Consider the following 25,335-nt stretch of genomic DNA (forward strand, 5'->3'; position numbering starts at 1 on the left):
AAGGGGGCCAAGCCACTAGGGCCTGGTTTTAAGAGGAGCACAGGTTCTGGCATGGGCCAATCGAAGCCAAGAGAGGCGCAGGCTAGATGGTCACGCCCCCCACCATGCACTCTGCTTGTGGGGATGGGTTTCCTTCCCCTCTGCTCTCTCTCTTTCTCCCTCTCTTTCTCAATCTCTCTCTCTCTGTTTACACTCTTAGTATGAGAGAATGAGATCTGTTTACAAGCTCAATGGGTCCTTCCAGCAGCAAGGCAATAAGACAACCCAGGGTAAACTATAAGATCCAATTTTACATTAAGTGTCTTTATTACAGTGTTGTTAATTAAGAAAAAAATACTAAAAGTATTTTTAGGTAAAGTAAAGGTTTGTTAAGTGAACTTTACAAACACAAACCCCAATTGATCTTGTGATAACATTACAGGTACACTGTTGCCATGTCGATCAAAATGCTCTCTGTAGAATAGGTAACACTTTACGGCAAGGGCACATTAATCATGAATTCATGTATGAATTAATTCATGATTTATGCATTACTTCATTCCTTAATATATCGTGAATAATCAGGAATTTACTTGAGTTCACAGTTTGACTCATTCATTTTAGTTGAACACATCAACTAGGTACGGTGGGTTCATCATTATGATTTGTTAAGCATGTGTGGTGTGAGTTTCCTGATAAGCTATTCTGTAGTTGTACCAAAAGATACAGTACATTGGGATACTGTCTGAGGTACATGTGGTAAAACAGCAGGGGTAAATATAGTTGATGTATACACAAGCTTGGGGCCCAGAAGTTTACCTATAAGGACATGAATGCATAGAAGAGACTGGACATCCCCGGCAGTTGTTCAGCCAGGGTCAAGGTCCTTTGTAGAAATATACAATGAGTGCCTAGGCCCATACGTATTACCATAAGAGGTAAGAAGAACATAGGAGCTCTGTTCTATTCTGAGTTAACAAAAACAAGTGATGCTCCTGAAAAGGGGTATATAAGCTGTGTAAAGACAGGATGTTGGTAGCTGGCGTCATTAACCTATGCTCTGTGTTGGATTAAAGCTACACCTTCTGCAGTATCCTGTTGCTTTGTCACAATTCTTCTGAGTTTGAATCAGTTAATTATAATTTGACACCACACATGATCATGATGATTTCTTTTTCTGCCAAAAATGTGTGATGTGCGAGTTAAAACAAAAATCGAACAAATTACAGCTCAACAAAAACCTAGCATTGAAAGCACATTGTCAAACAGGGATACCTTTCGCACAACCACTTTAGGATGGCATAGTGTTACGGCTGTGTGTGTCCCTGTGCTGTATGTTTGTTCTCAGTGCTGTTTGTCCCTGTTTTCCTTCCATTCTCTATCTCTGCTCAGGTGCACTGCATGTGAAGACCTTGATTAGCACCACCTGACCAGCTAATTGATTGGGGTTAAAGGCTGGAGAATCCTGTCCATGTGAGGCTTTTTGTGGGGGGACTGCCAGTGTTGCCAATTCCACTTATAAGCGACTTGGGCGTTGTTTTTTCGTGAAGTTGCTTGAAAGTAGTTGTAGTCACGGGTGAGTGTGTTTTTTGGTGCGGTCGCTTCTTTTGGGCTTGTTTCGAATCTGCTGTTTCTGCGTAGAATCGACGCAGTGCCTACACGTATACACAGGGCAATTTAATGCTGCAGTTGGCAAGTCTGACAGATTGACGGGACTTAGCCAAAATTTTGAATGTTTACTCTGTTAATGTTTTGAATGTTTACTCTGTTAACCCTCATGCCTCTCCCCCACCGAGCACCCTCTCATTGAGGTTGTGCTCGTCAGTGCGCACCACACTGCACCAGACTGTGATTGACAGTCAGATCTCACACAGCCCTGCTGATTGGACCAGAAGAACCGGGAGGTGTGGATTTTTGCAAAACAAATAACAGGCTCTAGCTGGAGGAATAAGCGCGGGCTTTTATCTTAAACCGGCTGATTTATGTTGTTCTGTCGGAGCATAGTGTAGGTTTCAGTGAATATGATCAAAAATAAATCTTTCCAACTGCAGCTTTAAGCAGTGGTGGAGGAAGTACTGAAACAGTACTTTGTACTGAAAAAGTACAAATACACAGAGAAATATTTACTTTAGTAAAAGTACCACAATGACAACCCTACTTAAGTAAAAGTAAAAAGTACCTGCTTTTAAATGTACTTTAAGTATTAAAAGTAAAAGTATTTGCATAATGATTTATTCTCTTAATATCTATATTCTAAAAGAAAAATCAGTATGGGCTGTGGCATTTTAATTAAGCTAGTTTTAGGTTATAGGCCTACTCGACTAGATAGTTAAGCTAATGCAATTGTGCTTACCATCTGTGGCCCAATTTACATTCTGACCTACAATTCTAGAGACTGTAATTCTGGTTAGGGTGATCTGCTGAGTAAAAGATCATTCAGCAAAACACAAGAGCCTGAAGTTTAACGGGGTAGACAAGGAAAACGTCGGGTGGATCGTAATGCCAATTCTGCTGATTGAACAGAAAAGTTGCTGAGAAAGGTGTCTATGATTAGGTTCAGTTTCACTTGCGCAGACGCACATAGACATTGAATGAGCGCTCACATTACTACCCCCAAGAGTAGGCTATGCCTCTTTATTTGATCACACACAATTAATAAAGATTTCCTAATCTGGAAATTGTTACGTTTTTTTCGGCCAGCGGTTCTATAATACAGTAGTCTACCATTAATTTGTGCCGCAAATGATCAGACGTGTGACAGAAGCATGGGCATAGCCTGTAACTTCGCTGATCCGCGGGTAGCAATCTCATCGGAGAGGAGGCCCTAACGCTGCAGATAGAAGGCACAGAACACAGTTGCATGTCCAGTAGCCATGGGTCTGGTGAATATAGCCTACCGAATGCAGATGGCTACAAGCTCACGCTTTGCCTGGGCTAGACTAGAAGCTTATGTTTCAAAGACTTAGAAGCTGGGCACGTAGAGCTCCAGAATCTTTGCAACCCCGCCCCCTGGTAAAACAAACGTGTTTGACATGAAAAAACTGATCATAAAATGTATCGTAAAAAGGAACAATGGTGTTGTAGAAATGTAGCGGAGTAAAAGTACAGATAATTGCTGTAAAATGTAACGAAGTAAGTCAAAAGTATGCACTATAAATTCTACTTAAGTAAAGTACAAATACGTGGAAAATTTACTTAAGTACAGTAACGAAGTATTTGTACTTCGTTACATTCCACCACTTGCTTTAAGCCTATGCCCTTGCGTCAGCTCTGCGCCACACTGTTGCCTGACATGAACGCCCCAGTAACTTCGGGGGGCGGGGAGTGGACGCTGAGTGGACGGCGCTACTATTTGGTCTTAGGTTGCTTGTTTTAGGCTTGCTCAGAGCCGGACAGTAACGGAGTACATTTACTGGAGTACAGTACTTGAGTACAATTCTGAAGGATCTGTACTTTACTCGAGTATCATTTTTGGGGTGTAGTGTACTCATGACTTTACTCAAGTACATTTGAGAGGCAAATATTGTACTCTTTACTCCACTACATTTCTATCCATAACCGTGAGTACCCGTTACTTCCTCTAAAAAAAAGGGGAAAAAAAGAAATCTCGGAAAACCCTCAATTTGTTGTTTCCCTCTCAAACGTGATTGGATTGTGCAGGCGCCACTGATTGGGACAGCCTATCAGCAATCACCTTCAGCTTTCCGCCAAAGTCAACTCCATGGTCAGATTTAGATAAGAGACGAAATCATGGACGAAACAATTGATGAAGACGCAGCAGGTCCATCCTGGGAATGTGCCAACCTGTGGCCCCACCTCGCCAGACTATTTTAATTTTCGCTTCAGGTGTTTCAATTACAAAATAGTATTTTGTATTTGAAATACGTATTTTAGATAAATGTATTAGAAATACTGCCCATCCCTGGCAACATGGTAAAAAGATGAAAATGACTTGATTTTACTTTCAATTCCTTTTACATTCTCCAAGGTATTAACATTAACATTTTTCATAACTCCATGTAGGACGATTCTGTACATAAATGTAAGCACTGTGGCAGTAGTAATGCAATATTTAGAAAATGTAGGCTACTCTTGTACTCTTGATACTCAAGTACTTTTAAAAACAAGTACTTCAGTACTTTTACTTAAGTAGACATCTGACTGTTGTATTTTTACTTGTACTTGAGTAAAATTTAGCAAAGGGTATCTGTACTTTTACTCAAGTAATGAAGCTGTGTACTCTGTCCGCCTCTGGGCTTGCTTCAGAGAACCAGTTTTTAGTCACGTGACCTGGCAACACTGGGGACTGCTGGCTGTCTTGCTGCAGCCTGGGATTTTGTCTAGTCATTTTTGACGTTGCAACGTGATCACGAGATGGTGTAAAATAGCACGCCACTGTGTCATGTATACGCCTTTCAGTCTTTTAGCATGTCTTCACGCCCATTGTGGATCGTTAGGCTTGTTTGACTTCGGCTGAGTCTGACTTGGTCTGGCTTACTACGTAAACGTGATCTTCAGAGCCTAGCCGGGAGGAGCTACAACAGAGGGCAGCTCATCCCGGACAGAAAGGCTACAGTCTGCCTGACGTGACTCGCGGGAGACATCGCGGGAGATATCGCGGAATGTTGTTTGCAATAAACACAGCAGAACTTTCATTCTTACTCATTAAAATGAGCATGATGACTGACGAAATAAATTCTTATGATGTAGTTTAAATAAACCACTGTTGTCATACAGTTAACAGGCCTGCATTGTAGCACATAAATTCAATATCAAGTGTTTTCCCTGTGTGTCTATCTATTTAGCCAACAGCAGAAAATAACAGAATATCCAAACGTTTTCAGTAGGCTAGCCTACCATTGTTGCAGAAATCACGTATAAGAAGGTATCCCTTCGATTTCTGTTTATTTTCGCATATTCCAACATAAGGAAGCAGCATGATCCTCTAGTCATAATCGTCATGAGGACATTCCTCCCAAATGACCCTATCACGTCTTTGAACTGACGTCATGAGGGCGTGTTTCAGCTCGTGCAGCTCGTGGAATGGTGCATTCAGAGCACCTCGGAATGACAAGGACCGCCCCCATGGCTACTTTAGGCTTGTTTGACTTCGGCTGAGTCTGACTTGGTCTGGCTTACTACGTAAACGTGATCTTCAGAGCCTAGCCGGGAGGAGCTACAACAGAGGGCAGCTCATCCCGGACAGAAAGGCTACAGTCTGCCTGACGTGACTCGCGGGAGACATCGCGGAATGTTGTTTGCAATAAACACAGCAGAACTTTCATTCTTACTCATTAAAATGAGCATGATGACTGACGAAATAAATTCTTATGATGTAGTTGAAATAAACCACTGTTGTCATACAGTTAACAGGCCTGCATTGTAGCACATAAATTCAATATCAAGTGTTTTCTCTATATGTGTGTCTATCTATTTAGCCAACAGCAGAAAATAACAGAATATCCAAACGTTTTCAGTAGGCTAGCCTACCATTGTTGCAGAAATCACGTATAAGAAGGTATCCCTTCGATTTCTGTTTATTTTCGCATATTCCAACATAAGGAAGCAGCATGAGCCTCTAGTCATAATCGTCATGAGGACATTCCTCCCAAATGGCCCTATCACGTCTTTGAACTGACGTCATGAGGGCGTGTTTCAGCTCGTGCAGCTCGTGGATGGCAACTGCAAGATCTGTCTGCAGGCTAAGACTCCCGCGATATTTTAAGGCCATGTGACATGGTGTCACGGTGGTAAGTCCCTCCCCGGCTGACAGAAGTCGGACAGAATTTCTAACCAGTATGCATTGCGTCCATCCCAGTATGCATTGTGTTCAACCCAGCATGCATCACATCAAGTCAGATCTGCACAGATCTGCCGCAAGTCGAACTCCCCTTTTGTTTTTCCGACAGCAAGTGTTCAAGTGCTTTGCCATTGAATGTGTGACAAACACGGATGCCACAACAAAGGGTAAAACATACACTCACTAATCCTAAACAAACAACTGTATTTGCTTAAAATATAGTGTAAGATGCTCGTGAAAGAAAGATATGCAGCTTTTCAAGTGATAAAAAGGGCAAATTCCCAAGTTCACATTAAAACTGTTGGACATGAAAGGCCACATGGACTACAAACGAACTACAACGTGACGACAAAAGTGATGACGAGCCCCTAACTGGGCAACTCTGTTAGCAAAATCTAGCCCCAGTTTCCGACCTCTGACTCACACATTACGTGACGTGAATGACGCGGAATGATGATGTTTTCACTCGGAGAAAGGTTTTTACGAAGCCCATGAACGCTAGGGAAGGCAACTGCAAGATCTGTCTGCAGGCTAAGACTCCCGCGATATTTTAAGGCCATGTGACATGGTGTCACGGTGGTAAGTCCCTCCCCGGCTGACAGAAGTCGGACAGAATTTCTAACCAGTATGCATTGCGTCCATCCCAGTATGCATTGTGTTCAACCCAGCATGCATCACATCAAGTCAGATCTGCACAGATCTGCCGCAAGTCGAACAGCCTATTACGGCGTGTCATTTGACGAACTAGTAAAAACAAGACAGAATGACGACAACTTGTCAAAATAAAAGTCCATCAATCGCAAAGCAGCATTGCCGTTTTTGTTCCAACCCTCTTACCTGACCATGTCACATCTGAGTCAATGGGCTAGTCCAGTGCCAAAAAGACAGAACATGGTCAAGCAAATAATTTTTGTTTCATAAAAATGTATCTTTTGCTACTGGGAATCAGTGGCGATTCTAGACATTTTTAACAAGGGTGGCCCTAGTGGGGCACTGATTACTTCAAGGGTGGCATGAGGCAAAACATCCAGATAAACAGAAACAGGCTCAAGATGTTAAATTAGCACATACATTAGGAAAACCATGCACCAAACACATACTCATCAATTGAAGGGCAAAGACCATACTCTCACATACAATGTCTTTGTATTTGAATAAAATGCAAATACAAATAAACAAACATATTAAATCCAAGTTGTCTATTAATGGGTTATGCTGTGCTAAAACAAATTCCATCATGGGGACATTAAAATATATTCTATTCTATGGCTATCTATGGCCATCTATTTCTGTAGCTGTTAAAATAATTTGACCTGCTTTTTTTGTCTGAGCTGGCAAAGAGCTATAACAAAGTCATCCAAAATCAACAAACACCTCTCAACTAAATGCTTAAAGGGACACCAGGCAAGCCTGATGCTTTTTCTAACTCCCCCTCGCTTGGTCTGAAGCTCTTTTCCTTTTCTTTGAGTCTTCAGTCAAGGGTTTTCGGTGCTTCTTCACCGGCTTTGCCAACACACGTTTGCAACAATCTCTAGCGTTTAGTTAGCCTGCCTCTGTGCTGTAAACTGATCCTGCTTTGGTCGGCGGGTAGGATACACTGAACTTGCAAGTGGGATATTCTTCCTACAGGCAGTAGGGGCAGGCGAGAGAGCCTTCATTCGCCCCGTAATGAGTCATTTAACCATATACCGACTTACGAAGATGATTAATTAACACGAAAATGTTGCCTGGTGTCCCTGTAACCATATACCGACTTACGAAGATGATTAATTAACACGAAAACGTTGCCTGGTGTCCCTTTAAAATACTTTTGTATGCAACATGAATGAAATAAACACCAATTAAACTAACCTTAATCTAAGCATAATTTTACATTCATAATGCTACAGACACTAAGGCTCAATCCCATTTGACATTCTTCCCCTTCTCCTTCCCCTAGCCTACCCCTTGTCCCTCGAAACAGAGTGGCAATACATAGGGGTGAGAATATTCCCTTTGGATATAGGACACCTGCCTCTAGGGGACAGCTGGGACGATCAAAATACTTTTTAATTAAACATTATTTACAAAAAGACCACACCGAAAGTTCATATTTTGTCACTAGCAATAACTTACATCCGTCTTTTGTCAAATACAGTTGCACTTTCAGATCTGAACAAAACCGTTCAGAATATATTTAAGCAAAAGTGGAACGTGCGCAATGTTTCATTTATCCCTCCTGGTCGGGACGAATAAAACAGGCATGGGGGACGAAAGAAACAGACAGTTTAGCCTAATGTAGTGGTGCTCCTGTACCTTTAAGCGCGCCGCAGCCGTGCGGCGTCATCGGTTACGTCATCACGCTGGCTTGTTGTCTAGCGTTAGCGGTAGTCCTTAAAAGCATGGAGCCGACTCGGCCAGGCGAGTAAGCTCTGCCTGTTCCACGCAGTTCTGTATCAGCATTGGTTCTGCTGCTATTTCTTGTCCGCGAGCTATCCCTGCTGAGGCAGCATTCGGCATTCCCACTGTTCTCTTTGGAGAGTGTTTTCCTTGGTGACCTGCGTCCCTGCAGTAGCCCCTCGGTTTAATCTGCGCTCCGCGTTGACGCGCTTACTACTTGCATCCTTTGCAGTGGGTTATCCAGTTTTCTTCCTCCCTCCGCATTCTGGGTCCACATTCGTGACATTTGCCACAGAGATCAGCTGGGTATTCGGGTTTGGTGAATGGTAATATCAGGCTTTGGGCCGCCGGGTACTCTCATTCCCCCTCCACTGGGCCTACAACGAGCAGCGCCTCTGCATCGTCAGGCTCTGCTCCGGCTGCTGTTCTGCTTTTATTGAATTTCTTCCATTTATAGTATATGCTCACGCTGTTGCTTGTCTCGTATCACGGCGGCACCGCACTGAGGGGGCCCGCGTACCGCAACAGCATACGGCATCGTGTGTGGGCTAACTGCAGCCAGTGTGTGCTTGAGTGTGTGTGTGTCGGTGTGTGTGCGTCCGAGTTTTGTGTGTGGTCGCGTGTGCGTGAGTGTGTGTGGGGTGGTAAGTGGGTATTACCCACTCACCATTGAGTACATTGTTTTGTGTTCTTGTTTACTTTGTTTCATCGTTGTGTGTTTTGATTTATTCTGTTAATTTATTGTTTGTGATTTCTGTACATATTCCGTGGGCATTGGTCAAGTTCACAGGGCCTGTGTGGGCCTCACATTTTGCCCCTCACGACTTGTTGTGTTGGTTAAGGCGCTTTGCTGTGCCCCTTCGGGGATGTGATATTTGCTCTGTGTGTATAGCTTGCTGTGCGTGTGTGTGCTATCACTGTGGTTCGTGAATTGCCTTACTATTAGCCCTGTGGGCTCAGCCATTGCCTGCGGGCACTGTACCGTGTTAATTGTAGTTCCTTTTCTTTTCTTTGGCAGGACCAGGGACGACCAGCAGGGGGGCCAAGCCGTTGGTGGTGGGTATCCGTGTCTGTGAGTTCACATTTATGGTAGTGTAGCGGCACCTGGGTGTGCAGTGCAGTGTATATCACGTGTGGTCCTTCTGACCCACTCCATAGCTACGGTCCTCCCTCTGGTAAGCCCTCTGTCGTTTTGCTTTATTAATTGATGTATGTGTTTATGTTTGTTTGTATTGTATTTCTGGTGGGTCTCCCGATAACCATACCCACAGCAGTCTGCATGCGAGCGCGTATGTGCGTGTGAGTGTGTATGTGTGCAATCATTTAACAGAACATTTGAAAAACATTTTAAAGAATTGATAAATATTTGAAAATAAATAAACATTTATACGATTGGAAATAGAACCCTGTCTCTGTTTTGATTTGCACGAACCTGATTGCCTTTGTGCGGGTACATTGTGAAACGTGGTAATTGTGATCAATCTGGGTGTTTGTAACTATAAACTCACTTTCCCTCGGGGATCATACTCCCCGGGGGTGGCGTAGTCGGAAGTACTTGTTCATTTCTGCCACTTACTACATTTGGCTTATGGTCGGCAGGATATGCATGAAAGCAGAGACATTGGTTCTATTTGTTAGATCTGTTCGTGTTATTCCCGTAATACAAATCTGTTGTATGGTTGACGTATGAATGAGCGTATGTGTATGGGTGTTTGAATGAATGAGCATCGCTGAGTGAGCAGCGTGAGTTTTCCTTTTCTTTTAGAGGCAGAGCAGCAGCCGGCGTCAGAGGACTGCAGCTGCTTGGAGCTCCGTCCAGTCACTTTCGTGAGTGCTGAACATTCTAAATTTGTGTCGGTGTCTTCATACAGCATGTCGGAAACACAAGAACTTAGGGACCAGTTGGCCCAGTTGAGAGCCGAAAATGAGCGCTTAAAGGCCACTCGCCCCGAACAAGCCATAGACGCGAGTACATCCAATCCTAGTGCCCCAACCGTATTCCCCACTGAACGTCTAGTCTTTATCCCTAGGGAAAAGAAGTGCCCATTGTTTAGGGGAAATGTAGGCATAAGCATCGAGGCGTGGAAGGAGGAAGCGGAGGCCTGTATGCGGGCTCGTCGCCTTTCTACCATTGACAAAGCCTATTTTCTTTTCGATAATTTGGAGGGCGAGGCGCGGGAAGAGATCCGGTATAGGTCGAGGGAAGAAAAGGAAAACCCAGAGAAGATCCTTGAAATTTTGCAGGAGCTTTACGGTTGTCCACAGTCATACGTGGCCCTGCAGGAGGCTTTCTTTTCTAGAAAACAGCAAGAGGGGGAGTCGCTGCTCGAGTTTTCGATCGCCTTAATGACACTAATGGATAAGGTTAGACGGAGCGCGCCTGAGGGCATTCTTAATGCGGATGTTCTTCTGCGTGATCAGTTTGTGGAACACATTAGTGAGGGTGCTCTGCGTCGTGACTTGAAAAGCTTCATCCGGACTAAACCGTTGGCCACACTGATCGAGGTTCGTAAGGAAGCCATTCGTTGGGAACGGGAGGGCTCAGTTGAACCCCCACGGCCGCGTAGTTTCTCCTTACCCTCTAGCGATCGAGTCTTTGGGGTCCCCGGTACATCTTGCGCCGTGAGTAGTGATCCTCGCGGTGGGCCTCCGACAAGGTCTGACATGGAGAAATTACAGGCTGACATGGCGAAGCTTATGGAATTGGTGCAACAACAACAGGTTCAGCTTCAGAATCTTTCTCATGGTGCGGCTGCGCGGGGGGAACCGCAGAGGCGTGGTCGGTCTCCCCGGGAGGGACCCATCATCTGCAGACATTGCCGTCAACCAGGCCATTATGCTGGGGACTGTGACGGGGAGCGAGTGAGGGGGCCCCCACCAGTCCCTTCCAATAGAGGCTCTAGGCCCTTGGAGAGTCAGTCTTCCCACCGGTATCAGCCCTCGGAAAACTGATGCCTGCCGGACTGAAGAGTCACAGTCCGGAGGGGGCTTCCCTTGGCTCAGGCACTTCGGTTGATTCCCTCACCGTTGCCAATGCCTTACTTTCCAATTGTCCACATTTGCTTGTCCTGATGGGCGGGGTCCATGTCCCATGTCTTATTGATACCGGGTCCATGGTGTCAACTATTACGGAAAGCTTCTTCTCGGCCCATTTCGAACCTTTGGGGCAGGAGCGCTTACAATCATGCCATTGGTTGCAGCTCCGAGCGGCCAATGGCCTAGAGATTCCTTACTTGGGCTACTTGGAGCTGGACGTCGAGCTCTGTGGGAAAAGTATGCGTAACTGTTCTGGTTGTTCGCGACCCCCCGGGGGGAATGGCTGCCAAGATTCCTGGGGTTCTTGGTATGAACGTAATTAGTAAGTGTTATCAGGAACTGTTCGGGCAACATGGTCCCACGCTCTTCGATCTTCCATCCGTGTCAAAAGCCCCACAGCCGGTGGTAAAAGCGCTGCAGCACTGTCATCAGGCCGAAATCCAGCCTACGATCAAGACTAGCGGTGCAGTGAACGTCGGGGGTCGAAGGCCATGGCGCGTTCCGGGGGGGACTATGAAGTTGATCCCTGCCACCTGCTCCGAACAGCTTTCAGGACTTGGCACGCTTTTCGAGCCCACGGACTGGGGATTGCCAGGGGGGTTGCTGGTTTCCCCAGCCCTTTTGCAAGTGACGCGTGGCTCCGTGCAGGTCCCTGTAGTCAACGTCGGTTGTACAGACATCTTGCTTTACCCTCGTACCAGGCTTGGACAGCTGAGCGCCGTGTCCATCGTTAGCTTGCCCCGGGAAGTGGTGGAGGTTCACTCGGTTACTGCCACTACCGGTTCTCAATCGCCTGCCCCGTTGCCAGTGGAGGAGCAAATCGGGGCTTTGGATTTGTCACCTCTGTCTGCCGAGGGACAGGCAGAGGTTCGTGCACTGCTTTGGAGATATTCCTCCGTCTTCTCTGCCCATGAGGGAGACCTGGGTTGTACTACCCTAATTTCCCACGACATCCCATTGTTGGATCAGACCCCGGTCCGGCAGCGATACAGGCGCATTGCCCCCTCCGACTATGAGGCCGTGAAAACCCACATCAACCAGCTTCTCCAGGCGAAGGTCATCAGAGAGAGCAGCAGTCCATTTGCCTCTCCCCTGGTTTTAGTAAGGAAAAAGGATGGAAGCCTACGGCTTTGCGTAGACTACCGCCTGTTAAATGCAAGGACTCGGAAGGATGCCTTCCCTCTACCTCGAATTGAGGAGACGTTGGACATGCTGGCAGGTGCCCGCTGGTTTTCCACGATGGACTTAGCCAGCGGGTACAACCAAGTCCCTGTGTCGGAGGGTGACCGGGCCAAAACGGCATTTTGTACGCCGTTCGGGTTGTTCGAGTGGAACAGAATGCCGTTTGGTCTTTGCAATGCGCCGAGCACGTTCCAAAGGCTGATGCAACGTATGTTCGGCGACCAACAGTGCCACTCTGTTCTACTGTACCTTGACGATATTGTCATCTTTTCGTCCACCGTAGCACAACACCTACAGCGCCTGGAGATGGTCTTGACCCGGTTGCAAGGGGAGGGGCTGAAGGCCAAGTTAGGGAAGTGTGCGTTCTTCAAACCAGAGGTTCGCTACTTGGGGCACGTGATTTCCCAGCAAGGGGTCTCTACCGACCCTGATAAGGTGGAGGCAGTTTCCAAATGGCGGCAACCTACTAACGTATCCGAGCTTCGCTCGTTTCTTGGCTTCGCCAGTTATTATCGGCGTTTCGTCGAAGGCTTCGCCAAATTGGCAGCCCCATTACATCGGCTGGTAGCCGAATTGAGCGGGAGCCGATCCAGAAGGGCCTCAGGGCAGCAGCTCCAGGACGCCTGGTCGGAGGAGTGTGACGCGAGTTTCGAAGGGCTCAAGAACAGGCTGGTCGCTGCGCCAGTGCTGGCGTATGCGGATTTCGACAGGCCATTCATCCTGGAAGTAGACGCAAGCCATAGCGGCTTAGGTGCGGTACTCTCTCAGGAGGTGGATGGCAAGGTTCGGCCTGTAGCGTACGCCAGTAGGACCCTGAGACCAACTGAGCGAAACATGAGCAACTATAGCTCTATGAAACTTGAGTTTCTCGCGCTAAAGTGGGCTATTACGGAGAAATTCAGGGAGTATCTACTGGGGCAGAAGTGCTTAGTTTACACAGATAACAACCCTTTGAGCCATCTCACCTCCGCGAAGCTAGGGGCCGTAGAACATCGATGGGCTGCGCAGCTGGCGTCGTTCGATTTTGAACTTAAATACCGATCAGGGAAGTCCAACCGTAATGCCGACGCCCTTTCGCGGCAATACCAACCCAATGGAGAGGGTGGGGGTGATCTGGCTTCAGGGACTGCGGTCCCCAGGTTGCTACAACAGGTAGCAGCCCATGGAGACCGCATTGCAGCCTCCCAGTTGGTAGTCTCGGTATTGCCATCCCATGCTTCTCCAGACCTGTGTGCTCTACAGGCAAGTGACCCTACTATTCAGTCGGTCCTGGTCTTCTGGAGGGATCATAGGCGGCCGACCCGTGAAGAAAGGGAGACCCTTTCGTCTTTGGCTCTTGTCCTGCTGCGCCAGTGGGACCGGTTGGTCGAAAGTGAGGGAGTGCTTTATCGACGTGTTCTGCACCCCAGTGGTCGCGAAGAGTGCCGTCAGCTGATTTTGCCAGCCGCTCTGCGGTCAGAGGTCTTGCAACAACTCCACCAACAGCATGGCCACCAAGGGGCCAATCGGACCCTTGAGTTGGTTCGACAACGGTGTTACTGGCCACGAATGTTTGTGGAGGTTCGCCAGTGGTGTGAGGAGTGCCCTAGATGCCAGGTGGCTAAGGAGACAGCCCCTCCGGCCTCCACATTCATGGGCCACCTGTTGGCATCTCGGCCTAACGAAACGGTGGCCGTGGATTTTACAGCCCTGGAGCCCACGATGGGTGGGGTGGAGAACGTCTTGGTGATGACCGATGTCTTTAGTAAGTACTCCATTGCAGTCCCAACACGGGATCAGCGGGCCCCGACTGTTGCTCAGGTCTTGATCACGAATTGGTTTTACCGGTTCGGTATCCCTGGTCGGCTTCATTCCGACCAGGGGCGCTGCTTCGAGGGCATACTAATCCAACAACTTTGCAGTATGTACGGGATCCAGAAGTCGCGAACAACCCCGTACCACCCGGCGGGGAATGGGCAATGCGAGCGGTTCAACCGCACGTTACACAACCTGCTGCGCACCCTGCCGACCTCCCGTAAGCGCGACTGGGCCACCTGTCTGCCACACGTATTATTCTGTTATAACACCACCCCGCATCAGTCCACAGGAGAATCGCCACACTTCCTGATGTTTGGACAGGAACCGCAGCTGCCGGTGGACTTTCTGCTAGGCCGAGTTCGGCCGCCGGCTCAGGGTCGGGTGTGTGATTGGATACAAGAACACCAGACCCGGCTTCAAGTGGCGTTCGATGGGGCTAGGGAACGTTTGGCAGCGGCGGCGGAATATCGCAAAGATAAGCATGACGCACGGGTGCGAAGCCCTGCTTTAAAAGTAGGACAGCTGGTGTATGTACGCGACCTTGGCGTGCGGGGTCGAAATAAAATCCAGGACCAGTGGAACTCCCTGGTACACACGGTTGTGCGTGCTCCTTTGGAGGCTGGGGCCGTGTATACCATCGCCCCTGTTGGTGACCCGACTAAACTGAAGCACGTGCATCGCAGCATGCTGAAAGGACTGGTGGGGCCTCATGCCCCTGACAACCCTCCAAGGGTGATCCAACAAGGAGAACCAACTCCCGCTGACTCAGGGGAGCTGTCTAGTGAGGAAGACGTCCTCCTTGGGGAGCAGATAGGTAACATTGGCCCATACGTTCCAGCTGGGCCTGACTCACCCCAAGGTGATGCTCCAAGAGGAGGTGAGGGGCTGGGTCGGAATACTCAGGATGCCCCTGCCAACAGCTCGGCTGCAGGCCCGTCGGCCGTTCAGCTGCCAGGTCGCAGCCCTTGTCGTGGTGACCAATCTCCACGTCGCACCACCCGGGCCACTGCGGGACAACATTCCAACCCTCACCGGTTGCCTTGTGGGGTGATTACGAACCCTTGATGTGACCTCATTTTGAATGCGGGGAGGTACGTGTCTTATCGTCGGGCCGACGATAAAAGATGCGGGGGGTAGATTGTAGTGGTGCTCCTGTACCTTTAAGCGCGCCGCAGCCGTGCGGCGTCATCGGTTACGTCATCACGCTGGCTTGTTGTCTAGCGTTAGCGGTAGTCCTTAAAAGCATGGAGCCGACTCGGCCAGGCGAGTAAGCTCTGCCTGTTCCACGCAGTTCTGTATCAGCATTGGTTCTGCTGCTATTTCTTGTCCGCGAGCTATCCCTGCTGAGGCAGCATTCGGCATTCCCACGGTTCTCTTTGGAGAGTGTTTTCCTTGGTGACCTGCGTCCCTGCAGTAGCCCCTCGGTTTAATCTGCGCTCCGCGTTGACGCGCTTACTACTTGCATCCTTTGCAGTGGGTTATCCAGTTTTCTTCCTCCCTCCGCATTCTGGGTCCACATTCGTGACATTTGCCTCAGAGATCAGCTGGGTATTCGGGTTTGGTGAATGGTAATATCAGGCTTTGGGCCGCCGGGTACTCTCATTCCCCCTCCACTGGGCCTACAACGAGCAGCGCCTCTGCATCGTCAGGCTCTGCTCCGGCTGCTGTTCTGCTTTTATTGAATTTCTTCCATTTATAGTATATGCTCACGCTGTTGCTTGTCTCGTATCATGGCGGCACCGCACTGAGGGGGCCCGCGTACCGCAACAGCATACGGCATCGTGTGTGGGCTAACTGCAGCCAGTGTGTGCTTGAGTGTGTGTGTGTCGGTGTGTGTGCGTCCGAGTTTTGTGTGTGGTCGCGTGTGCGTGAGTGTGTGTGGGGTGGTAAGTGGGTATTACCCACTCACCATTGAGTACATTGTTTTGTGTTCTTGTTTACTTTGTTTCATCGTTGTGTGTTTTGATTTATTCTGTTAATTTATTGTTTGTGATTTCTGTACATATTCCGTGGGCATTGGTCAAGTTCACAGGGCCTGTGTGGGCCTCACATTTTGCCCCTCACGACTTGTTGTGTTGGTTAAGGCGCTTTGCTGTGCCCCTTCGGGGATGTGATATTTGCTCTGTGTGTATAGCTTGCTGTGCGTGTGTGCTATCACTGTGGTTCGTGAATTGCCTTACTATTAGCCCTGTGGGCTCAGCCATTGCCTGCGGGCACTGTACCGTGTTAATTGTAGTTTCTTTTCTTTTCTTTGGCAGGACCAGGGACGACCAGCAGGGGGGCCAAGCCGTTGGTGGTGGGTATCCGTGTCTGTGAGTTCACATTTATGGTAGTGTAGCGGCACCTGGGTGTGCAGTGCAGTGTATATCACGTGTGGTCCTTCTGACCCACTCCATAGCTACGGTCCTCCCTCTGGTAAGCCCTCTGTCGTTTTGCTTTATTAATTGATGTATGTGTTTATGTTTGTTTGTATTGTATTTCTGGTGGGTCTCCCGATAACCATACCCACAGCAGTCTGCATGCGAGCGCGTATGTGCGTGTGAGTGTGTATGTGTGCAATCATTTAACAGAACATTTGAAAAACATTTTAAAGAATTGATAAATATTTGAAAATAAATAAACATTTATACGATTGGAAATAGAACCCTGTCTCTGTTTTGATTTGCACGAACCTGATTGCCTTTGTGCGGGTACATTGTGAAACGTGGTAATTGTGATCAATCTGGGTGTTTGTAACTATAAACTCACTTTCCCTCGGGGATCATACTCCCCGGGGGTGGCGTAGTCGGAAGTACTTGTTCATTTCTGCCACTTACTACACTAAGCTACGTAAACTTCCCAAAATCTAAATATTTCACAACAAATCCTTGACTGGTTGAATGGTCACCAGAATTAATATCGCTTAGCCTAGCTTATGTGACAAGTGTTTATAATGAGTGAGCTGAACAGTAGGCTACAGTAGACCTGAATCACTGTACGAAACATGACCAAAAACATGAAACATGACCTATTACATAGAACTGTAAATCATCTTATTTTAATATTTACAAATATCTAGGCTATATTCAATTTATGTTTTATTTGGCCTGCTATGAAATGTAAAGCCCAAAGTTGGAGACATGTAGAAATTTGCTGTAAATTCAAAACCGGATTACTCTGGAATGGCTATCTGTACAGGGGGATGCTTTACACCTTTGTGTTCGGTAAGGTCCGCTGTTTATACTGATATATGGTTTGTATGTATTGTTTGTAGGCTATATGGGAAGAGTTTGCAAAGCATTCCACTGAGATGAATGGGTAGGGAGATGGGCGCAGAACTGTATTATAATATGATTAAATTAAAGTTACTTTTCTCGCGAACCGTTTACCACAGCAACTAGTGGCTAGCATTGTTTAAAAGCTGAGAAAAAGCTCTTTCATGTGATGTGATACATGTAATATCTGTGTGATGAGTAGACTACTTCGTGAGTACGATAGTTCAACAGAGAAGAATGGGTGAATGGACGCTCTTTCTTTCTTGCCGTGCGCAGTCACTTTCTCCACTGCGTAAAAGACTAAATTAATTTGCGCTGTAAATGCTGACATTATTTTGACAGGCCATAGGTTAAATGAAAATTTAGTCGGATGCAAAGAATATTGAAAGAAGGGGGCACCAAGGTCACAGTAGCCTGTGAACCTCTGATTTTCAAACCTAGATTAGGACAGTATTATAATTAAATGCTTTTAGGCCCAGTTAACACTTACTGACCTAGCAAATGTTGGCAGGGTAGGCTAGGTAAAATAAGCAGGTAGGAAAATTAGTCTAGGATGACGTGATTCAACAGACGCAACTTGTGTGTGTGATTAGATAAGCACTGGCAGATGCGATAGGTAAATAGATATATTTGCGTGTTAGCATAAGCAGTAGCCTGTAGGCCTAAACCAGAGACTTTCTAATGTGGAGACACAGCACTCAAAAAATACTCCATAGAAATGCATGGGGCTAGTTTGTCATGCCAATATGGCCGTTGTCTACACATATCCCACCCCTTCCTCGGCAAAACGTCGACATGTGAATACATTGAGCCAATCATATGGTGAGTTGTGAAGACATCGTGCCAATCATGTGTTGTGATCTCGCAGCTGGAGCAAGATTAGTGTCGTGAAGCCTTGCACACGCGCAGTTCGACCAAAAGACTGTGCCCGATGAGTGCCCATAAAACGTTGGTATATGGCCGCCGAGTGGAGGGACTTGCCTAAGGGACCGTTCGTTATTTATAAACAGGGTCACCGGAGGAAAATAGGGGAGGGTCATGTCTTTATTCTTTGTTGAGGGGAGGGTCACCTAACTTTTTTTTGTCTAGGAGGGAGGGTCACCCATCTTTTGTATTAATGAAAACAGCAAAAAATCAAAGTGGCTTGTTTGATTGTTGATTTCTGTCGCCATATAACGTTCTCTTTCGTTCCATAGCTCTGTCAACATTGAACAATGAAAATAAGGGAGATTTCCTGGGTTTCTCATGCAAAATACGGAAAATGTCAACATTCGTCCCCATTAACGTTGGAAGGGTTGGAGCAACAAAGTAGCCTACTTTATTCACGCCTAACAGCCTATATCCATTTGGTCAACTTTATCCATCCCTAAAAAAGCTAAATTTAACTTTGGTTTACTTTTAGTTTACCGTGTAGCCTAACTTTAAACAGTGTGCATTAACACAAAGCATACTTGTGCTTCATTCATCCACACATCCAGCTCAACGTTTTGACAAGCATTTCTACCAATTGACCTTGTTCCTGCCCATCTCTAGCTTTGCTGTCTCCATCCTTTCTGTTTTTGTTGTTTGCAAAAAATATATAGTATTTATTGGTAACCAGCAACAAGTGCAGTTTGTTAATCGCCGTCATCCTCTCTCCTGCCAACAAAAATGTGTTAGGCCTACGTTCCTAGCAGTGCGTAATTCTGTCTTCTCCACTTTGTTTGTGGAGCACTTTGGGTACGATTAAAAGATTAGAATTGGATGATCTAAGTTTCCTTTGTGGTTGATAAGATATTAAAAGCTCAGAGATATATGAAGGTGCTGTGCCATTCAGAGCTTTGTAAGTAATTAACATAACCTTAAAATCAATTCTATAGGAAATAGGGAGCCAGTGCAGTTCAGCCAACACAGGGGTGATGTGTTCTCTCTTCTTAGTCTTAGTTAAAAGTCATAAAGTTGAACAAATACATTTGGTCATATAAATAGCCAGTTTATGGTCTACAGTGTAGTTGGTAAGTTATGGTAGGCCAACTTTGAGTGAATATACAGGGGGATTTCGTTGTCTAGCTGAGTAGCCTGGCAGGTGCGCACGTAGGCATAGCCTACGGCCGAACACCGCAAGCGCTAATGAATCTTGCTCTCACGACAACCACGTTGTTAACTTAAATAGGCCTAGGTTAACATCACTCTGAGTTCGCATTCAAGCAAGCAAAACGATGATTTGAATACATCTGTTTCACTGGAAGGGCAAGGGGTAACAACAGGACAACACAGAGACAGGCCAGAATGCAGGACTAATGTTATGAGTATTACAGTAATATGGGATATTCTACGGGAAAATTTAGCAAAAGTGTAGCAAGCTCCCAAATTGACGCTCGTCTGAGAAATTGAGTTTTGGATAATGTTCAGCTTCGGCAGCTTTACAATGACTGAGGAAGCCTAGAGACGAGTCCATAGCAACAAGTTCATGTGTTGAATTAGTTATTACCCAGTGTGCTTTGTTGAATAGTCTCAATGCTTTATTGTTTTATTTCATGTGAATACTTACTAGAGGAGTAACTTTTCAAGTAGGCTAATGCAGTTGCAGGAAGTGTGCATTTAGTTTCCATGCTTATTGTGTTTCCACAACAATGTTAGGGAGTAAATCTATTGAAATGGCCACCATCTTGGTGAAGTGTGATGTGTAAGATCAGAAAGCAGAGGTTGATTTTAGGACGGTAGCATATGCTGATGTGTTACCATAGCATAGTGTGTAAGAGCATGGGTGGAACACGTTGACAATTGGCCGGGGAGGGTCATGTCATTTTTGAAAATGCTGCTGGAGGGTCGTTGAAAATTATATTGCAGGTAGGGGAGGGTCATGCAACTTTTGATCGAAGCACTCAAAATCCCTCCGGTGATCACGTTTTTAAATAACGAACGGTCCCTAAAAGGACTTTGCCTAAACTCACATGCTAAAAACAATAAGTCATGTATAACGCAAGCGTGTTTGCCACTTTCCGACATCTTTCTGACACTTCAAACTAGCGCTGCAAGTGCATCAAGAAAAGTCCCGCCTTACACAGTCATAATGGCCAACCATAGACTAGGATTTTGGGGTGGCACCTGGGGTGGCTAATCGAATTTTAAGGGTAGCCTGTGTCACCCCGAGCCACCTCTCTGGCTCCACCCCTGCTGGGAATGTCCAACCAGTCCAGGTTACACAAATACAAGTCAGCTGAATGTACCAGTCAAGTAAAGTGTTACCTTCTACTCAGGGATGTGCACAAATACATCAAAATGTATTTTCAAATAAAATACCAAATATACCCACCTTAAGAATGTATCAAAATAAGCTACAAAATACAGCAGCCAAAAAATGTATCACAATAAAATACTGTATTTTTGTAGCCTATTTTCAAAATACTTCAAAATACTTTTCTAAAAGCCTTTTTCGTCTATCCCTTCACTTGTACACTACCTGGAAAAACATCTGAAAGCAAGAGACTCCTTCCATAATCAGTCAACAGATTAGATATGCTGACCCCTCATGTTAGACATCCCAATATAAACCTCTGCCAGGGTCGGCGCCAGAGAGCAAAGGGTGGGCGGGCTGGGGGGGGGCATGAGCACTGACGGGGGGGGGGGGGCACCTCACCCCACTTTTATTAGTTATTTTCCCAAAATTGCCATATAATAAAGAGCATCCTTCGAGCCTTTTGGATAACTGAAACAATATGATCATGGGGGAAAATAGTGTAAGAACATAGCAGTCATAGCCTATAGTGTTTAATAGACTAGCACACAGCGTTTAATAGAATAGTTCCTTGGCTACAATAATAATAATAATAATAATAATAATAATAATAATAAGCTTTATTTGTATAGCACCTTTCATACACAGAATGCAGCTCAAAGTGCTTTACATTTGAAGCATGTAACAAAATAATAGTCAGTCAGTCATTATCAATCACATTTCTTCATTGCTGGGGCCGTTTATGATCCACTCAGCAACATATCAAAAATATAGAAAATGACATGTCATAAGACTGGCAGCCTTAACCCTCTTACCCCCCACAAGCACGCCATATGGCAACTGTGGCAAGGAAAAACTCCCATATTCCAGGAAGAAACCTTGAGCAGAACCTGTCTTAATAGGGGGAGCCCATCTGCTTCTGGCTGGCTGCGCCCTCCAATAGCAGCAGATGTAGAATAATCTGAAAAAGTAGTCTACAGGATAAGACGAGTTAACTAAAAGCTTTCCTGTACAGGTATGTTTTCAGATCTTTTTAAAAAATATTTACTGAACTCGCCTGCTTGATGTACAGAGGCAGGGTGTTCCATAGTTTGGGGGCATAATGGATAAAAGCAGCTTCTCCACTTTGTTTGTGGAGCACTTTGGGTACGATTAAAAGATTAGAATTGGATGATCTAAGTTTCCTTTGTGGTTGATAAGATATTAAAAGCTCAGAGATATATGAAGGTGCTGTGCCATTCAGAGCTTTGTAAGTAATTAACATAACCTTAAAATCAATTCTATAGGAAATAGGGAGCCAGTGCAGTTCAGCCAACACAGGGGTGATGTGTTCTCTCTTCTTAGTCTTAGTTAAAAGTCTAGCCGCAGAGTTCTGTATGAGTGCCAATTTCTTTAGATGTTTTTTGGGAAGACCAGTGAAAAGTGCATTGCAGTAGTCTAACCTGCTAGTGATAAAGGCGTGAATTAGTTTTTCTGCATCTTGTTGAGTTAAAAAGGGCCGCACTTTGGCAATGTTTCTCAAGTGGAAATAGGCTGTTTGAGTAACTTTACTGATATGGGGCTTAAAACTTAACTCTGCATCTAAGATGACACCGAGGCTTGTTACTTTTGGTTTGACCTGGTGTGCCAAGTTCCCCAGATTACTAAGAACAATATCTCGCTTTAGTTTTGGTCCCACCAAAAGTACCTCTGTTTTGTCATCATTTAGTTTCAGAAAATTTTTGCTCATCCACTGATTAATGGAGGTTAGGCATGCAGTGAGGGAGCAAAGTCAGTGAGGATAGGAGCAGGCTTCACTCAATTTGTCTATTTCTAAACTTTAAGAGTGCTGGCCTGGATAGTTATACATACAAGAAAAATAGGAGAGAGGCCGCACTATGCATACATGCTCTTTTATTTGCACATACGCGTTTCGGCGTGTGCGCACACTGAAGAAGGCACACGCCGAAACGCGTATGTGCAAATAAAAGAGTATGTATGCATAGTGCGGCCTCTCTCCTATTTTTCTTGTGAGGGAGCAAAGGCCATCTGGGTTAGTTGGCTCCACAGAAATATACAATATTTCAAGTAAATAGGTTATAAGACTCACCAATAGCAGGCCTAGGCTACAGCTGAGTGCAAAATCTCATCATCACTATGTCTTTCCATTCATTTTGAAATGTTCTTGTAAGATCCTGCTCAAAAGCAAATTGCACATAGGGCCTGATAATATTGCAACATTGAACGTAGGCTGTGTGATCGCTCGGAATGTTCTTTAAAGTACAGAACTAATTCTAACACATTTAGAAAGTGGCTAGGCAGAGGCACCAAATGTGATGGAAAGTTTAAGAGCGAACAGGACACTCTGCATGGCTTTTAGTATTATGTGCTGCTCTGACAGTCCACTTTTATTGACTGTTAGTCTACGGTTTGAGTTTGGACATGTACTGTTTTGCAGTGACGGGCTATGAATGCCGACTCCACAACTGTTGCACTTCCCAGTTGGTGTAATACATTGCTTACTATGAATCAGTGACAATAACTCAAAGACAAACAATTCAAATGGATGACTTATTTAGAAATTTAAACTAGGTAGCATTTTAACCTTTTAAGTTATTTAAGCACAACTAACTTCTCAAACAGTGTTGCATTCAGACGACGCGTATGGGGCCTGTTAATCAGTCCAGCAAAAGAAAATAAACGCTCTACTGGAGCAGATCGAAGGGGCTTGACCATGCGATGGTGCCACAGACAGACAGAGACAGAGATTTTGTGCTTTATAGATAGTTAGATAGAGGTCATCACAGTGTTTCACAGAAAGTATTTTACAGTATTTTGAAAATACAAAAATACACAACACTGAAGTATTTTGATACAAATTACAATGGTATTTTCATCATCTCAATAAAATACAAATTACAAAATAGTATTTTGTATTTGAAATACATATTTTAAATACATGTATTAGAAATACTGCCCATCTCTGCTTCTACTCTTATCTAATTCCCTTCTACTCTTATCTAATCTAATCCTCACACACATTTTATAAGCATAAAGCACACCAGGAGCACACACAAACAAGGGGTTGCTGGCAGCCATTGGGGCTATGTGCCTTGCTCAAAGGCATCTCAGCTGTGGTGCAGTGAGTGTGCTTTTCAGTCACTTCCCCCATATTTTTAACACCAGGAAGTGACTGAACCCCCACCCTCTAATTTCAATGGTTTACTTATCTGGGTGGTTCTAAAAATGGCAAGCCCTGTAAAAAGTTATATTAATATAAAGAGAATGAAGGTGGTGAATTAGCCAATGGACTATATTATGGTGTAGTTTATGATTATGGCCACGTAAAGCAAACACTTTGACCTGCATTCAACTGGTATGTGCCCATGGTTTACAGCTAAGTTGCAGAGCAGGAAAAAAACCATGCTGGTTATTCTTTTCACACAGACACTCTCATGACAACGGTCATGTTTTTAACTTGCTGAAAATCACAGATCACATTGCCTCTGACCCTCCTAATCATTTATTGTGCTTTATGAAACAACTGTTTGTCTTGCAACTCCTTCAGGTGGAAAAACTGAAGGCCCTGGGGATGACGCCCTTACTACTCACCGGGACCTATTCGAATACTAGCCAGGTCTGGGGGACAGAATGCGTGTTACCATATGACCTCCCAGACCTGGCTAAGAACATCATTAAACAGATTCAGTTTCTGTATAGAAACCTGTTAGAGGGTATGTTTTTTTATTATTTATCTGTCGCTTGTCCAACATAATTTATCAGCACACCCTTGCTTTACATATTGGTTTTTTTCTTCCCTTGGGGATCAATATATATATACTCTCTCTTTCATATTATATATATATATATATATATATGAAAGGATGGACTCCACCAGGAGAGGAGCCAGCAAAAAAAAAAGAGACGTAAGAAAATTAATTTTGTTTTTAATGTATACATTTTGTGTAATGATTAACTGTTAATTAGGTGCTCAAATACATTCTGTGTATAATGTTTAAGAGAAACTGTGGCAAACAAACCTTGACTTCACATCATTGTAATTTTATTTCAATAAGAGATGGGAGAGAGAGGGGCTGTGGCAGTTGTGGAGGCAGAGGAGGAGAGTGCCGTGGAGGCAAAGAAGAGAGTGCCGTGGAGGCAAAGAAGAAAGTGCCGTGGAGGCAGAGGAAGTAGCCATGGATGCAGGGAAGCCAGAGGGGGCAGGAGAGCGAGAGGAGGCAGAGGAGAGAGAGGACGCAGAAGAGAGAGAGGAGAGTGCCGTGGAGGCAGCCATGGAGGCAGGAGAGGAAGGGGCTGCAACTGCCATGGTAGTAATCATCACTATGACATCATATGATGTGAAAGACCTTATGTAATCCAAAATTACTTTAAAGCAACACCAAAGAGTTTTTTGTACCTTAAAATAATGTTTCCAAAATTGTTTCCGTGGTTCATCAACTCGTAACAGGGTGAACGGCACTTCTGCATTCGCTTCGCGGCCCTCTATCGGCTATAACCGCACTATGTAAGTTTGCCAGATCGGGTAGCGGGTTTGTAGTTCGATGGAATAAGACATAAGAAACTACAAATTTGACTTGCATGATGTCGCAATACATCGTACTTTCATAAAATCATGCAACATATTCTACCTTGTCTATGGACATCGTTATTTGCAAAGCCGTTGCTGGATAAACAAATAGCATGGTGCGACA

The 25,335-nt window shown here is 45.4% G+C and overlaps 1 long non-coding RNA gene across 3 annotated transcripts in view; it reads left to right on the forward strand.

Annotated features, from left to right (window-relative positions):
* The first annotated feature begins 26 nt into the window (after nt 1-26).
* Nucleotides 27-25,335, forward strand: part of LOC143110133 (uncharacterized) — a 32,813-nt gene continuing 7,504 nt past the window's right edge. Inside the window, exons 1-2 of one of the 3 annotated variants that reach the window (XR_012984069.1) lie at nt 27-269; nt 1,372-1,555. This is a non-coding gene — a long non-coding RNA (uncharacterized LOC143110133). Of the gene's footprint in view, nt 270-1,166; nt 1,884-25,335 lie in introns of those variants that run through there. The other 2 variants (XR_012984070.1, XR_012984068.1) reach the window with 2 other exon arrangements.

Source organism: Alosa pseudoharengus, unplaced genomic scaffold (genome assembly GCF_046254945.1).
Source record: "Alosa pseudoharengus isolate Yale_2024_CS ecotype anadromous, Long Island Sound unplaced genomic scaffold, YU_APseudo_1.1 YU_APseudo_1.1_scf_7, whole genome shotgun sequence".
NCBI classification, from domain to species: domain Eukaryota; kingdom Metazoa; phylum Chordata; class Actinopteri; order Clupeiformes; family Clupeidae; genus Alosa; species Alosa pseudoharengus.